This window comes from Zootoca vivipara, chromosome 7 (genome assembly GCF_963506605.1).
Source record: "Zootoca vivipara chromosome 7, rZooViv1.1, whole genome shotgun sequence".
In the NCBI taxonomy this organism is placed as follows: domain Eukaryota; kingdom Metazoa; phylum Chordata; class Lepidosauria; order Squamata; family Lacertidae; genus Zootoca; species Zootoca vivipara.
Window position 1 is genome coordinate 25,303,863 of NC_083282.1, and position 14,197 is coordinate 25,318,059.

Consider the following 14,197-nt stretch of genomic DNA (forward strand, 5'->3'; position numbering starts at 1 on the left):
AATTATAATAATCCCATCATGCTGAATTCCATTTTGTTTTCTTTGGGGGGGGGGACGGACGGACGGACGGACCCATAGCAGATTCTTCCCCATATTATTTTATTCAGTGGTTAGAACTCCACTCTGGATCTGGAAACAGAATGCTTGAAGTTTCAGGACAGACAAAAGTAAGTGCATCTTCACACAGTTTATAATTAAACTGTAGAATTTGCTCCAAGATCTAGTGATAAGCACCAAGAGAATCAGACAACTCCTTGGAGAGTAAATTGATTGATGGCCACTAGCCACGGTGGCTATCTTCTCCTTCACTATCTGAGGTAGGATGCTTTGGACACCAGTTGTTGGGAGAGGGCTATGGTACTCGTGTCCTGCTTGTGGGCTTTCCATGGGCCACTGTGAAAATAAGAGCTTGGACTAGGTCAGCTTTTGGTCCGATGTGTCTGGGCACTTCCGATGTTCCTATTTTATTTACGGTACCCTGCAGGTCCGATAGTCATCTGCGACTACTGTATCTTAAGGTCTGAAATAATAATTTTGCAGCTTTTTAGGACTCTATGATAAAAATTTACTACAAATATTAGCTATTTCAGCACCAGCTAGATATAAGAAATGCAACAACAAGAAACAAGATTATTGTCAGGCTTTGGGGAATCGGCTTCCTCCCCCATGGCAGTAAATAAGAAGAGATCGGATGAAAGGAACGTCTTACCAGTTAGATTATTTAATAATCACAGTGAGAGGCAAAGAACCAGTCTACCTAGAACAGTGGTGCTCCCAATTAAGGCTCACACCCCTCCGCCCCATTAATCTACGTCACTCCTACATCTTGTAATCTGAGTTTATACCCTCTGCACTTTCTGTTCTGAGACTTTCTGAGCTCTTCTTGACCTTGGGGAGGGTGCTGGAGGAATGCTGTCCAAAGACTGTGAATCTCTCTTCCAGTGTTTCTTTACCTAGCTGTTCCCCGTCCAGTATTTCCCAGCTTCTGCCTTCTGAACTATGCCCCTCTGCAAACTGCTGTTCCAAATCTATACTGTCCTCCTGCTCCTGAGAGGATTCAGGGTCAGGGGGAGGGGGTGGCTCCCACCATTCTTCCTCAGTGCAGCCCTCCTCAGCACAGTCCCTGACATCATATGCAAGTCTAATAGTTTAGAGCTAAATGAATTGACAGAGTTCAGCTCTGAGTTATTATTGGTCATTCTTCTGTTGTTGTACCATGATTTCACCCAAGTAGGTGTGATTTGTTTGAAAAAAAGCTTTATTTATTTATTTATTTATTTATTTAAGACCACTTCTGTACTGAGAGGGAGAGGGAGTAGAACATCTAAAAACATAACAAATGTAAGGATTTCTGCTTGCACAAAGGAACTTCACACCCCTTTCCTCTCCCTATGCATGTCCTATAATTTCCCCAAATCTGCTCTGGGGAATTGGGGGAAATCCCAGAACAGATTTAGGGGGTGTATGGGGGGAGGAGAAGGGGGAGTGTTCTATTGCACAAGCAGAAAACCTTGTGGTGATGGATAATATTCATTTTAATTTATGTAAGCTGCCATGAATATCATCAGTACAACAAAAGGATGGAGCATAAATTATTATAAATACAGTACCTGCAATGGAACACATCCTGTACATTACTGGAATATCGTGCTGCCAGAGGTTCCAAGTTTCAACACCAAACCAGTTACAACCAGTTTGTGGGCCAAGATATACTTCTGGCCCTTGAACAACTGAGTGAAGAATAGAGCATCCTAATATACTACCAAAGTTGGTTATTCTTGGGTCTAAATAATTAACAAACCAGTAAAGATAAAACATTATTTATGCCATCTTCTCTCTAGTATTTGCAAATTGACATCATCTGCAAGTTCCATTCAGTAGTGACTCACTTGCAGTTACAAAGAATTCCTAGAGAATTAATTTAAAGGGGGGGGGGGAATGTGAAGCATGCCAAGACAGAGTATGTAAGTCCATATATAATTAGCTTCATCCCTCATATAATTCTTTTCTCACATGCGTTTAGCAAACTGGTACCAGGCAATGATCAATGTACGAGCTATGAAAGCAGACAAAACCAGCTGAAAAAGCAATCCTGGACCTCTTTAAGGAAGAAGAAAAACTTTTTCCAATTGATGTAGTGCTTCATAAATTAGCCTTGGGACACCACATAGATTGTGCTCTTGTCATGCGTATAGAATTCTATTCAATTAATAATTTTGCTTTTCAATAAAATACGTCTGAGTAGCATTCTGTGTGCAGGATAAATGTAAATGAAAGGAACAGAATGAAATGACTCCCCCATTGGTTTTCTTATTTGCACACTGATCCTAAACGATTCTTACCGGAATAACCAGGTTCCATTCATCTGGTCCCAGTCAGTCACTTGGTCTGTGCTGTTGTTGTTGTTGTTGTTGTTGTTGTTGTTGTTGTTTAGTCGTGTCCAACTCTTCGTGACCCCATGGACAAGAGCACGCCAGACATTCCTGTCTTCCACTGCCTCCCGTAGTTTGGTCAAACTCATGTTCGTAGCTTTGAGAACACTGTCCAACCATCTCGTCCTCTGTCGTCCCTTCTCCTTGTGCCCTCAATCTTTCCCAACATCAGGGTCTTTTCCAGGGAGTCTTCTCTTCTCATGAGGTGGCCAAAGTATAGGAGCCTCAGCTTCAGGATCTGTCCTTCCAGTGAGCACTCGGGGCTGATTTCCTTAAGTATTTGGAGGCAAATGGAGTTTCTGAACTGTATTCAAAGGCAGTCCCACGTGCAATGCATTGCAGAACTGTGGCAAGGATACCGCTTTCCAGGAGAGCACATTACCCTTGGTTTAGAAAAGGTGCTTCAGAAGCTACTTGGTCCCTTAAAGACAAGTCTGGGCCTAACACCACCTTCTAAACCACATATACAAAACAGAGGACAAGAGACGATGGAGATCGGTTGCAGCACTGGAGGAGAAGAAACAAGTGGGTAACGTACAACCTTATCTCCACCTGGGAACAAAGCAAAGCAAAGCATTCAACATCTTTCTTCCTCACAAATGCAGAAATTCTTTCTAAGACTGTTAAAGAAGCAGAAGTCACAAACTTCTTTATTTCTTCAAAACAAACAAACAAAATTGCATTCCATTTCTTTAAGTGGAATATTATTGCAAAATTATGAACACACGTCTTCCCAGAATTTTCCCAAGCAAGCGAAAAAAAGAGCCCCTAAAGGATTGTGTATTTTGGCCACAGTTCATCTCTGAAAGCCTCACAGATTCTAATGAATAAATGAATAATTCTATATTTCTCTTTCCTCCTAGTTTTGACTTCCTGGAACTCATTGCATGAGTCTGCAAACTGCTAGCCTTTCAGTTGTTAATGAACGGGTGCAATACAGCAAAAGCTGAGTGTTTCCATGAAAACAACCTGTCCTGTGAGTTCCTGAGAGTTGATAGTGTGGTGGACTTGCATAAGACACAGTTGTGGTATGATGCAAAATGGATCCTGTTAGGATCCATGACGGAGTCTCGGGGAGTTTGAGTTGAAGCCCAAAATGATCCCAAGGTGAATGCAAGAAATCATTTGCTCAGCAACTGCTTTCAGACTATGCTCCATCACTAAAGACATCACCCAAGGCTGTTTAGACTGCCAGAGGGCAGTTACTGTCCCTTTATTTGATGCTCTTAAATGTAACAGGACTGTCTTAGGATGCAAGGCTAGGAGGTTGCTCTGCACTACTGGCGGGACCTGAAGTTGCCAAAGGACTGACTGTTTTTTGTAGTTTGGTGTTGAAAAGTAGGAGCAATCTACACTGGGTCTTAACCTTGTTACCTCCCCTCCCCATCCCTACCCGCGTAAGCAGCAGCAACACCACTGTTTGTAGAGAAGTTCTTCCCCACCACATGCTTTGCTACTCTAGCTTCGCAATACAAAGCATTCCTTTGCCCACCCTCAATGAGCACACACCCGCAGCTGTGTGCTCTATATTCATATGTTTAATTTCTCTACATCAGAAACAACCATCAGCATCATGTCACTGTGATTTGTCACACATTTATTTTCCATGTCTTACATCTCACTGCAGCCCCATCTTGCTGTCCTTCTGCTAATGATCGCACTAATGCGAAGAGCAAGCCAAATATCAGATTGAAAGTACTAGAGAGAAAGATACTGAACAGAGAAAGACGACGATTTCTACAGAATCTGGAAACTGTCACAGTCATGACACAGCTCATATGTATGGAACTCATGTGGTGAATCAGGAATGGAGACTATGATTTTATCCACACCGTATACATTTATGTCCCACCTTGCTTCCATCACAGAACCCAAGGTAGCATTCCTATTCCTATTCCTATTCCAACATGAGTCTGATCAAACTGCGGGAGGCAGTGGAAGACAGGAGTGCCTGGCGTGCTCTGGTCCATGGGATCACGAAGAGTCGGACATGACTAAACGACTAAATAATTCCTATTCCTGCTCCTGTTTATTATTACCTCCCTTTACCAGCAGGTCCCAGGGTGGGTTACTACAATTTAAAATTCAGAATTAATATCTGTGGTTCCACATCAGTCATCTACCCAGGCAATGACCAGGCACATATCTGCTTCGTTTCAGCAAGGTGGGCCCACTCCTGATGTTGCAACCTGGTGGTTTCATGGGTATCCACACATCATATGGTGCCCTCATGGACTGAAGGTGGAGCTGGCATGGGGATGTGACCTCAGGGAGTAAAGTTCTACCCCGATTCACTATGTGAACAGGGCTACTGTTTGGTGGGAAATTCCTAACAGAAGATTACTTGATAGGCACAGAGCATTGCCATGGTGGAGAATGGTGAAAACTAGGGAAATGTGTCCTGGGTAATGAATCTTATGTGGCGTGATAAACCAGCAAAGGGCCCCCGGACGTTTCACAGTCTATTGACCCAGAACCTCCCAAGCCTTTATACTCATTTGCTGCCACCAACCAGTAACTGTACTGGTACACATATATTGGATCCCAGTCAGGTGAAAGGTAAACCAAACAATTAAGTTTATTTAAGATGATCTCACAAGCAAATAAATTATTCACAGTTTCTCAGGTACATTTGCTTAAACTTATCATTTCCTACTAGTTCCCCCAACGTCCTCCTGACTCTGAAATTCCCTTCTTAATTCTCTCTCAGACTCAGCACAATAGCTCACCTCTCTAGCTCTATTCTAACCCTCTCTCTCCCAACTCTCTGACTCTCTCCCTTATATCCTTCCTGCTTCTGCCTACTGAGCTCCTATTGGCTCTTCACTCTCCCTTACTAATTAACCCTTGCTGGACCCCTAGAGGTAAAACACCACATCTGATCCTTGCATCATTTTAGCACCTAACTCTTCCTGCATAAGACTGCTATGCACTTGACACCCTTCTAGTCTCAGTCCAACTACTATGCTATAAGGGGAGAAGGGGTGGTAACAGACATATCTCCTCCACTTAGAGTGAATGCTGGTCTTTCTGCTTACCACACTACAGAGAGTTGGCTGGCCACTAAGTATTGCTTGTTAAAGGGTTCTTGAAGTGGAGACATCCAGGGAATAAAGATAATCGATAGGTGTCAGTGGAAGAGGCCAAATTAAAACAGTGCTCACATATCAAACTTTGACTTCCCTCCTCTTCTTTCAGCGGTTCCATGCATTTACCCCCCCTTCCCCCCCTCTGCATATTCCAATTAAATCTATTTATTCCTTTCCTCATCTATTTCATATATGTTTTAGAAACTGCAAGTTTTTACAGTAATCCTGCTAATGTCTTAATTGGTTTACAGTTTGTTTGTAAATATTCAATAAACGATTGCCATTCCTTGATACAAACTCTGTTGTCTTGACTTCTTAGTCTTCCGGTAACTTTCACCATTTCTGCATAGACCATTAATTTTTGTAACCTTTCTTCTTTCCACTACATCATCTTTCCATTTTTGGGCAAATATCGTTCTTGCAGCAGTGGTTTCATACATAAATAAATTTCTGTATTGTTTAGATAACTCTGACCCCATAATTCTCAGGAGAATTCCCTGGTTTCTCTTCAGATTGTATAAACCTTTTGCCTTTTACTAATGGAAACACAACATTTCAAGCAGGCTTGGGAGGTCTGTAGCCCTCCAGATATTGGATTGAAGTCCCCACCATCCCTGACTATTGGCCATGCTGCCAGGGGTTGATGGGAGTTGTAGTCCAACAGAATACATTCAGGGCCCTTGTTCCCCACCCATGACTTGAAGGAACCAATGAAATTAAGCATAATTTGATTAGTAATAAGGTAGTACGGGCAACTTAAGTTTGGTATCCTGACAAAGAATCAAAGAATTTTAGAGTTGGAAGGGACCACAAGGGTCATCTAGTCCAACCTCCTGCAATGCAAAAATATTTTGCCCGATGTGGGGCTCAAACCCACAACCCTCAGATTAAGAGTCTCACGCTCTACCAACTGGGCTACTCTCACCCTCACAAACAGTGCAAAAAGCTATCGCTGTGTGATGGACGATTCCGTTTACGTAGAGTGGAGAAGTATATAAAACTATTTGCTTTTATGAATAATACAGCTATTGCAGCCGGCTATCAAATGTAACAATGAAGGATCTAAATGTGCATTTACTTTACACCTTAAGCATAATATGTCATTTCCCCTCATCTATGTGTACCTTTGGGATGGATTTAGTGGAAAATATTGAAAATCCCCCAATAACATTCTCAGAAACATTCTGGCATTCAAAGGACCTTCTGTTTATTTCCCCTTTGCACCATATGTGCACTGTGACTGAGAAAAGAATGGTAGCCCTTGACTGAATTTTCATACTGAGGACTAAATGAATTTTTCAGTAATTAATTTGGTTCCCAAACACCTGGCTTCCAATTTTGTATGTAATTGGCACTTGGGTAGTCTGCTTACCTATTGATAATTTCTTGGTCTAAGCAAGTATTTCAATTCTGGTGTGTTTCTACTTAATAATCAATACTCTTGTTGTTTAATGAAGAAATAGGCTTCCATCATGGCCTTTGTGCATTGTTAAAATGACATTGATCCCGGTCATTATCATATGTCCTTGTTGTAAGGACATGCATATCAGTCTTACAGTAAAGGAGTTGTTTAGTGCATGTAGCCCTAACAATGTTCAAACCATATTCCATGGTGGAAACATCATAGAGAAAAGAGAACAGGAAGAAATGTTTCTTGATCAAATACCGTGTTTCTCATATTATAAGACATGTCTTATATTTATTTTTTCCTCAAAAAAACACACTATGGCTTATTTTCAAGGGATGTCTTATTTTTTTCCTCCTCCTCCTGCCGCGGCCGGCATTGCTGCTGCGCCTATCACTATGTCTTATTTTCGGGGTATGGCTTATATTCCTTGAATGCTTAAAATCCTGCTATGGCTTATTTTATGGGTATGTCTTAAAATATGAGAAACAGGGTATAGGTGGCATAAGAAAAGGGACGATAGGGGAGAAATCTGGTTCAGTCTGTTTTTAAATGCACACCTACCTAAATTGCAATACACAAAGGAATACGTGGACTGAAACGTAAGTATCCTTTGAAATTTGTACTTCCCAGAATTTGGCAATTCAGTTCTCCAGCCAAAGAATGGGTACAAAAATGTATATAATAGGCTAAAGTGTGCATAAAAATGCATATAAATACATACATAAAAATGCAAATGTGTATATTACAGAAAATTGTATGCAAAAATGTGTATATTAGCAGAAAGTCACACTAAAGTTCTGATTAGGACTTTTTAACACCATAATCTCCTGTACAGAGAAGAGAGATGCTGAAACCAGAGTGCATTCTGAGCCTGATTCCCATTCACACTTTACATGACAACAGCATATCATACTTATAGGATATTAGCAGAAACTACTAATTTTATGGCTACAAATTCTAAAGCTTGTGTTGAAAGCAAGGCATTAAACAAACAAACAAACAGAAAAGCACAACCTTAAAATATATGCCCAAAATTGCTTGAACTTTGCAATTGTTTTGGAACAGATTTAACACTGTAGTATCTGCAAAAATCCATTTATAATTTGGAAAATCACTGAAACCCAGGGACTAAGTGGTTTCTCAGCTCCCACTTCCACCATTAGCAATGGTTTCCTCATTTTCCCCTATAGAACTCCTTCCATTACTGCATGCAACACTTCCAAACCTTAATCCTTTTACACAACATATACACTACAGCTGTTTTTTTGGAGCCCAGGGACAAGGGAACATTCCTAAATGCCCTTGATGTCCAGCAGTGCTGAATGAGGTGGCAGGGCCAGCACCACAACTGCAGCCCTGTCGCAAATTGTGCCGGCATGGAGCTGGCTCAGCAATTGGACCCGCCTTGTGATCCAATTGATCGTGGGCTAGCTGAGCCCTTCCCTCTTGGAAAATCCCATTTTGGAGCTTTCCGTTGCTGCCAGCAGTGGGGAACCTGCCAGTGCTACTTCCACCCACCCGTTTGGCAGCAGGAAGGAGAGCTCTGCATTTGCCAATGATGCCTCACTCCTCAAATGGTGGCCAATGGGAATGCAGCATGGGTGGGTGGAGGGACATCTTTGCCAAATTCACCCCGCCTCCTTGCCTATTGCAAAAGCGTTTAGGTGAGACAATGTCCGTGAATCTGATACAATTAGGGGATGCTTTTGTTATTTACTCGAAAACTTCACTGTGAACGAAAGAACGAGCAGAGAGGGGGCTGAGATGGCATTGCTTCCATTTAGTGAAAGGGGAAGTTGTGTGTAGATCAAGGCACAATTTGGGTTCTAGGACAGAAATAAAAATATATCTCATATAGTGGAACCTTGGTTCTCAAACTTAATCCGTTCCGGGAGTCCGTTTGATTCCTGAAACCGTTCGAAAACCAAGCCGCAGCTTCCGATTGGCTGCAGGAGTTCCCTGCACTCAAGCGGAAACCGTGTTGGATGTTCGACTACTGAAAAACGTTTGCAAACCGGAACATTTGCAGCGGCATTCGGGAGCCAATTTCCGCAACTAAGCCATTCGGGAACCAAGGCACCACTGTAAGTGTGACATATAGCTGGGGAAAGAATGATTAAAGTTCTGTCAACTTGAAATTTCAAAAAAAGAAGAAGAAGAAGGAAGGCCTAAGACACAATTTTCACAAGCATTGTTTTGATTGCCCTCGTAACTATTTACAGGCAGTAAGAAGGGATGGGTGATGGCTACATTTGCAGGTCTTTTGGCACTTCTGTAGCCTCAGTCTGTAAAACCCATCTGTTGAAAGAATGTTTAGAGAACAAAGGATCTTTTCTTGGGGCAAAGAGTGATATCCCGAAGCTCTTCAAAGATACAGACAGGCCTTGTCACTTCGTGTTTCAGTATCACAAAAAAGAACACAGTTCTGTGATTTTCACTTTAGGCACTAACAAGGTCTAGCCACATGGCCAATTTTAAGAAGCCATGTTAATAATAATAATAATAATAATACTCTCATGGCAACTGGGGAAGAGAGATCACGGTTCTTTGAAAACCTGGCTTCCAGGAGAAAATATTTTTACAAATATATTATTTACTCTACAGAAAGCTTTTTTTAAAAAAACCAAAATAATTCTGAGAACATAGATAAATGTGCTCACCACAGGAGCTCTATGACCACTACAGGCCCCACTGTCAGTCCTTCGGTACTTCCTGTCAGTCTGACTAAACTCTGTCATCCTTCAACCCAGTTTAAATTAACAGGTAATTTGTAAATGTCACTTCAGGTTAGGCCGCTCATTTTGTTTCTACTCTACCAATGCAAAGTCGAGGACTAATTTTTCTTGTCTTCTTTTAATAGGATTTTCATTTATAAATAGAATTATGTTCTGAAAATAAATTACAGTAAGTGATGCACGGAACTAGGAGCAACAGCACTTTCATAGAATTTCAAGCACCTACATCAGAAGAGATTAATAAAAACACTTCAAAGGCTAAATTCTATTTAAGCAGAAGACAGCTTTTGGTTAATATTTAATCTGAGTAACGGCAATTTCAGTTGAAAATATAATTTTTTAATATCTAAATTAATTTGCAAAACAAAGCCATTAATTCAGCCCGAGAGCTTTCACAGTGCAAAAGTTTCGGCAATTTATTGGGGTGAAGTGACGTAGGGTTAAACTGTAAAACTTTAAGCCAAAAAAACTCTTTGTTTTTTTTAAAAAATAAACAACTTACTTTCATTCTAATAGCCTTGGTGTGGTATTTGATCAGCTATACTGCTTCAGGTCTACACTTTTATGTTATGCATTTCTATATTACATTAGACAAGGAAGAAGGCGTCTTTCTTTCAAGGAGAAGCCTGGGAAAGATGGGTACAGTATTGCTTTTCAAGTTCAGAGTTAATGAAAGGACAAATAGACTTCCCATAATTTTAAAAAAGAGAAAATAAAGTATCCTATTTTTGGTTTACTTCACAAGAGTCCTTCTTCCTCATTTTTCTCAAGCAATACTTACTCCTCTCTTCACCATACTGCTTCGTCCTGCGTAGGAACATAGGAACACAGGAAGCTGCCTTAAGCTGAATCAGGCCATTGGTCCACCAGCATTGTCCACACTGGTGGGCAGCAGCTCTCCAGGATTTCAGACAAGCTTTTCTTCCAATCCTATCTGGAGATGCTGGGGATTGAACCTGAGACCTTCTAGCATGCAAAGCAGATGCTCTATCGCTGAGCTATGGTACTTTACTTGCAAAAATCTTCAGGGGTGCATCTTGAAAGCAATTTTGCTTTCTCATTTATATTCACCCGCTGAGAAAGGACATATGGGGACTCAGGGCCAAACTACAAAAATGTGATGCCAGGAGCTCAATCTCCATTCAATCTCCCTTGTTTCCTTTTTAAAGTTAAATATAGCCATGGGGAGGGAATATACAACAAAAAAATCAATTTGAGTCGTGTGACTCAAATTGGGTCTTCTTAACCCAAATCTTTTGAACAATGTGGACTAAATGTGCTTCTGGGGCCCCTCCAGGATCAGGGCCCCTGAAACTAAAGCTTCATTAGTTTCATAGTAGATCTACCCCTGGCCATGGTGCCCAAGGATATCAGGGGTGGCAGTTTTACAATCAAAGATGAACTGCATGTGCTATTTGTTACATCTAAGTGGATGGCGAAGCAGATAGCCTGTGGCAGGTGTCTCCACCTGTTATGTACTGAGCTGAATCATAGAACAATAGGATCCAGAATCAGCAGTCTGATTGGTCCGCAGGAGCCACCCAATCCAACTCCAGGTGGAAGTGAATACGCAACCTGATTGGCCTGCAGGAGCAGCCAATCAGGCGGCTGGCAGAAGTGAATCCGCAACCTGATCGGCCTGCAGGAGCAGCCAATCAGGCTGCTGGCAGAAGTCAATCCACAAACTGATTGGCCCACAGGTGTAGCCCTGAAGTAGCCAATCACGCAAAGCCCAATGTGTAAATAATGTATATAAGCAGATGGTTGTGGGAAAAGGGCATTCTTCTCTTCTTCTCCTTGATGACTACGAGCTGAATAAAGAGCATGAAATTCACTCTCGACTCCGAGTATATTTCATCACCCTAGCCTGGTACCCCACGTAATCACCAGGGTTGCCGACCCCTAAATCGAGCCTTGTCTATTGCAGGTGGTCCCATAAGTTAATATTTATCATTTTGGTCACCGTAAATGCGGGAAAAAACCTCAGCATTATTCATGCCTTTATTCTGGCACCGGCCATCAAATAATGAAACTTTCCCCTTGTAAATATTTAACACTTTAATCATGAAAGACATTTTTAATTCCAATTGTCACACCAACATTAAAGCGCACACCAAAGTCTGAAATTGTTGCTGTGATATGCTAGCTTGGGGTTCCCTCGGTGTGGATTAATTATAATTAGCCAAGACTGCATGGGCAGTCACAATGTCATTCACTTCCCGTTACTTCCGTGGATTTTAGCTGTGGCTGCAACATCAGCCAAATTTTCCGCCTAACTTATCTCAGCGAGGTCTCCCAATCTGATCCGCTGTGTTGTGTTGTGTTGCTTTTCCCCCACCGTATAATTTACACAAAGCTCTTCTGGGGCAGCAGGGGGGAGATTCATATCACCTCTGCGTGGCAGGGCTCAAAACGATGGTCTCTGATTTGGGAAACGTAGGAAACTGCCCTTTATGGGGACCAACGGCCAGAGTTTCTCAAAGGCTGAACTAATGCTTAGCTCTAGTAAAACTGGGAGGGGAGGAGAGAGAGAGCTAATAATTGGAACTGCTGACAAAAGGAATTCATGGTGAAATAAATGCCTGTCTGCCTGTCTAAGGCCATCAAAATTAAACCCAGGAAGTAGAAATTTATTACCACCTGTCCTGGAGACAAATATGTAAGATGAATGTGCACTGTACCATTCAGGATGACATCTGGGGGAGCTTTATTGTCTGTCATCAGAGTTATTGCAAAAGGAGGAACTGAGGCAGTTGCCCTAATTTCCTTTGAGTTGTTTAGAAATTGTTTAAGCAGCCTGCCCCGTTGAAGTCTGGAAGTGCAGAAATTTTTCTCTCTCCCCCCCTGCCCTCCCAATATTAACATGCCATTGAGCCCTTTAGGAAATTTAAGCTCACCCTTCTGTTTTGAAGTGATATAAGCAGGGTTGCCAGGTTCAAACCCCTAACCAGACTTTTAATGGAGGAAACTGGTTGCTTCTATGATAGGCAAAGCCACACCATGAACAACTTAGATCCAATTTGCCAAGGCACCAACATTCTCTCCAGGTATGAATCTTGCAATCCCAGATGGAATCAATAGGAGCACAAGGTGGGTTTGGCCTCCACCTGTAGTTGCATGTGCAAATAGACCATCACTTTGCTGCCACTACGTAGCCAGGGACAGAGCTACGTGTTCACCAATTGGTTGGAATGTATCCAGAGAAAGGGTGACAAAGAAGGTGAAGGGCCTAGTGGTCAAGTCCTGTAAGGAAAGGTTGAAGGATGGTAGAGCAAGCTGCTGGACCAGGCCAATGTTCTCACAGTGCCCCAGCTAAATGCCCACGGGAAACTTGCAAGCAGGACCTGAGCACAAGAGTACTCTTTCCTCCTGCAGTTCACAGCAGCTGGTATTCTGAAGCATAACTGCCTCTGATGGTGGAGACAGCCTAGCCTTCATTTTTAGCCCCATCAATAGCTTTCTCTGCCATGAAATCATTCAATTCTATGTCTTCTGCGGAGCAAGTTCCATCGTTTACCATGTGCTGAGTTGGGGGTGTTCGGCCCACAAAACCGACAATTAAGAAGCAATAAAATAGCCAAATTTGAAGGGGCATCATGTAAATGAAAGTTTATTTTCTGTTGCTTCAGAGGGTGAGATTTGAAGCAGTGGGTTTAAATTATGAGGGGAAAAGATCAATTTGATGAAGCATTAGAAAGAACTTTCTGTTGATATAAACTGCCGGACTGTGGAACAACCTGCCTTCAAAGCAGGGTTGGAAGGACCTGTCCATTTCAGTTTCTTTCACTTTTTCATTTTCCAGTCTTAAATTCAGCTCTCAACATTTCTGCAGCAATTTTTAAAAGCCCTCTTGAAAATTCTTCAACATTTCAATTGATCTGGTAAAGACCTTTTTGTATGCAGTTTTGACTAGTGCACTATTCATTGTTATGCATCCTTTTGCCTAACACATGCATTTTTGCAAACGTTGTATGGTTGAAGAACGGCATCACAAAATTCAAATAAATGCGAATTTTGAAGTGTGACTGTATATCGGTTTTCATATTGTCCAGTCTAGCATCTTGTTCTCACAGTGGCCAACAATATGCCTGTGGGGAAAGGATAAGCAGGACCTAACAGCAACAGCACTCTCCCCTCCTGAGATTTCCAGTAGCTGAGGTTTCCAGCACAGGCTGGGTTACATGAAGCTATGAGGAACTGGACCTCAAGTCTGCAATCACCGACGAACTGAGCTTATCATATGAATAGATACCATTACAGCTGCAGTGTAGGGTAGAGTGATGTCTGTATTGCATTTTAGTACACTAGATTTCTTACCACAGAATCACGGCAGATCTTGTCTGTTAAGTACCAGCCATGGTGGATTTTCTTTGCAAATTGATTAGATCTTCCTAAAGCAGACCTTGAACAAAGCAGATGTATTTCACCACTGATTTTTAATTGAAGTGAAAGTGCTGCTCATTAAATGGTTAGAGAATTATTGTTTCATGTATGCAGAAGCAATGGAGAGGGAGCTTTTTTTTGTTTCCAAAT